Genomic DNA, 4,410 nt, shown 5'->3' with positions numbered 1-4,410 from the left:
AATATCGTGTTCAATGTCCAAAACATGAGAAGGTCGCGTTTCAATATTCATTCATTTGTAATACGTTCAACGCGAATCTCTTACCTACAATAATTAGTTAATGTTCGTTATCAGGTTTCGTCAATCGAACGGATGTTAATATATGATATCGACGAGCTACCCAGTTTGCTGTTGAAGTTTAAAAATTAAACAGCCACGTAGCTAACCTGTAAGTTTTACTTTCATTTGAATAATACCCTTTGATTAGTCAGGTATGCACTAGAGAGTTAAATAAATCCCCAAAATAAATAGCTCTGTTAGTTTTGGACATTGGATGCTGACCACATCTTTTAATGGACTCACCTAGCTGAAGGCGCTCGGTCATGCATCCGCATCAGATCACGAGTGTGAACGCCGTGCTCAACATCTACTGCAATCGCTAGCCAGACTAGATCAGACGATTCTCGATATATTGATACTCATCAAATAAATCTTTCAATCTCCTTGATTCTGTCTTTTGATTTCTGTTGGTGGGTACGCATTACAGAGGGCTGCTACTAAACGCAACACAATTTCGTGAATGTGGCCTTCAGCTTAGCAACCAATCAGAACGAGGCGGGAATTATTATATCCGCCATCTTTGTAAGCAATGGCGGTCGGCTTTCTTCGTTCTGTGCTTTTTTCAGCTATTTCATTTGTGTAGCTACAGAATTTAATGTTTCAGTGTGCTAAAATGCAGAAGTTGATGTAATACTTTAAATGTTGGAGCGAAATTTCTCCTCATTTTGCTTTGTTTTCTGGGTTTTGGCTGCTGCTACTGAAGTCAACGTATTTCTTCAGCCAAGCTGGATAGTCTTATCGGTTTTGTTTTGACTTGTTTTCTGGATATCCGAAGCCGAAGCTCGTTTTTTAGCTAAAATAATTGTTGCTGCAGCCTGTGAATAACTGTTCGTATGTTCTTTCCTAACTCTCCTTTATGATGTTATCAGCAAAATGAAAGGAAACATTCTCCGTTTTTTCAATTTTCTTCAGGATTATGGACAACACTATCCCATCAACGATTCAAACTAATACAGAGTGCTCAGCAGTAGGGGATATCAGTATTGTTTTTTGAAAAGACTAAGACTTCCGATAACCATAGATGAAGTTGTCGAATTATGGTCTACTATGATATAAGTAATGCTCTAATAATAGACCTAATCCTAAAATAGTAGATTTGTCATGATATAACTGCTTAATCTATAAGATCTTACGTGGAAGTCACATCATCGTCTACACCAACTCACTGTATCATAACAATTACCAATACATGATGGAGAACAAGCATAGGCTAGAGAAAGAACAATATATTTAATATGAATAAAAGATATAAGGTAACATCCAGCAGGGACCACGCCTGCATGGCTGGGCCATGTCATTCGACCAACTCCAATTCATTCAATTCCCTGTTCGCGCCTTCTCCATCGTTAGGTATTTCTCCGCGTTAAATATTGAATATCTATTTTCCGAGTAGTCTCGTTTTCAGCTTTGAGGATTGTGTGGTTATGGTCCAATGCCACTACAAAGTCACAGATGCTACCAAATCTATTGCAGAGGGTTGTGGCAAGCCCATTTCACTACTGTATCATTTATCCAGTCATTGTAACTCAGACTCAATTCACTATGTTAATTTCGGTGTGTATGATCGAATGCATGTCTGTACATTAACGCTTAAGCTATCTTCCTATTGGTCTCAATAGGAAGATAATCGATAATCTATCCACACCCGATTAACTCTCAAATATATATGGATTTTTTAACAGACTCACTCACTCACTCTGTTTCATCGTGTGCTTGCTCACCGTACGCTTGTGGATTTTTATTAATCATTAACAATAAACTATCTCTATAACTGGTGTTCAGGCTTCTCAATAATCTCGAGTAAATTCGCAATTCTACTAGGAGATTAAGCCTACCTAGAATACTCAGTTAACGGGATATTATTTCTTGGAGTCAGATATTGAGGACATTAGCCTCAACATTTTGGTGAACCGCTTTTAGAACACACCATTCCTCTACGAATTCTGCTGCATACTCTCCAAGCGTATCTTAAAGAACTTCACATTGGAATTACTATTACAATTATTAACAATTCATTAACAGTCATAATAAATCCATCCATAACATTGTTCCTTTGGAATTATTGCTGTATATTCGCATATTTAAACCAAAAGTGACAGTTTTTCTTTTTGGTGAGTCTTATATATATTTCTTGTTGTTATTTTTGATTTCTCTTCATATTGTATATTACAATTCTCGGCTTATTATTACTATTGCTTCTTCGTATCATGGCACTTGATAATTCGCTAAGCCTTTCATCTAAATCTATTTCCGTGGGTGCCATCTCTGTACCTTTACCCATTTTTAATCCACGAAAGGCTGGACTCTGGTTTGCTCGTTTAGAAAGCTTTTTTGTAGCAGACAAAATCACAAACCAGAGTACGAAATTTAGTTATGCAAATTCACTGCTGCCAGATGACGTCATTGAACGAGTGCCGGATGTCATTTTTAAGCCGGATCCTGACTCACCATTCGATTGTCTAAAAAGAGAGGTCATTCGTGTCACATCTCTCACCGACCAACAGACAATTGATCAACTTTTAGCCAACGTGGAGCTAGGTGATAATACACCGTCACAGTTAAAACGCCACATGACAAACTTATTAGGAAATCGTACAGTAGACAAACGTCTACTATATCAATTGTGGCTCAGACGTCTCCCTCAAAACATTCAACAGATACTTGCAATTGGAGACGAAGACGCCGATTTTGATAGGCTAGCAGACATAGCCGACAGGATTTACGAACGGTCCAAGACTCACCTTGTATCTCAAATCCAATCAAGCTCAGCTGACGAGATCGCCGAGTTACGACGATCAGTTGATACCCTTACCAAACAGATAACTCAGATCCAATTATTGAATGCCTCCCACAGTAAGCGTAGAGGAACATCCACAAGCCGTAGACGACGTAGTCTAAGCACTACTAGACACAACATTTGTTGGTACCATAGAACATATGGCAAACAAGCTAGAAAATGTACTCCGCCTTGTAACATTGCAAGCACACAGAAAAAGGGACGTCAAGACCACAGGTTAATGACGACTGCACTCACAGACCACAACTTTCAAGACAGTCGTCTATTATATGTTACAGACAAAAGAACCGGCACACAGTTTTTAGTCGACACTGGGGCAGAGGTTAGTGTAGTACCACCTACTGCACTCGAGAAAAACACACCTGACCCCAAACTAAAACTACAAGCTGCAAACAGGTCTGACATCAAGACGTACGGCAAAAGGCGGTTGCAATTAAATTTCGGTCCTAAATCTAATTTTTCCTGGAGTTTCATCATAGCGGACATCCTCGTTCCTATAATCGGCATTGATTTTCTGCAATTCCACAAAATACTGGTAGACGTCAGAAATAGGAAACTTGTCCTTGCCGAACAGAGTAAGGAAATTAGAGGGATTATATCAAATGAGACTTCCATACATTTATTAGTTAAACCTCATCATGAGAACGACAAATACGTCAATTTACTTAATCAGTTTCCAGATTTATTACGACCGAGTTTCAAACACGACAAACCGACGCATACCGTCGTACACCACATAAAGGCAGAGGGTCCACCAGTGTTCGCACGTCCAAGACGCCTTGATCCCTCTCGTCTGGCTGTCGCAAAGAACGAATTCAACGAAATGATTGAGTTGGGCATCATACGCCCCTCCGATAGTCCGTGGGCATCACCGCTCCATATGGTACCTAAGAAAAACTCTTCCGAAGTTAGACCGTGCGGTGACTATAGAGCTCTCAACAGCCGGACCATACCAGATAGATATCCTCTCCCACATCTGCATGACTTCACTCATAGCCTATCTGACGTGTCGATCTTTTCAAAAACTGATCTCGTCCGTGCTTACCATCACATTCCAATTCATCCAGATGATGTTCCTAAAACAGCCATTACTACCCCCTTTGGACTATACGAATTCGTCCGCATGCCTTTCGGATTAAAGAATGCTGCACAAAGTTTCCAGCGTTTTATTGACCAAGTGGTACGGGGCTTACCGTTTGTGTATGCTTACATAGATGACCTACTTATAGCAAGCAAAGATGAAAATGAACATCTAACTCATCTGAAGATGCTTTTTGAGAAGCCAAATGAGTATGGGTTAGCAGTCAATCCTGACAAATGTGAGTTCGGAAAACAATCCCTCACCTTTTTAGGTCACGTACTTGATAATCAAGGCATTAAACCAGTTCCTGAGGAAACACAAGCTATCAAAAATTATCCTTTGCCTGATTCATTCAAGAAACTACGACGTTTCCTTGGGATGATCAACTTTTACAGACGTTTTATCCCTAAATGTGCAGACTTAGCAAAACCAC

This window comes from Schistosoma haematobium, chromosome 4 (genome assembly GCF_000699445.3).
Source record: "Schistosoma haematobium chromosome 4, whole genome shotgun sequence".
NCBI classification, from domain to species: Eukaryota; Metazoa; Platyhelminthes; class Trematoda; order Strigeidida; family Schistosomatidae; genus Schistosoma; species Schistosoma haematobium.
Note: the sequence above shows the minus strand (reverse complement) of the source record.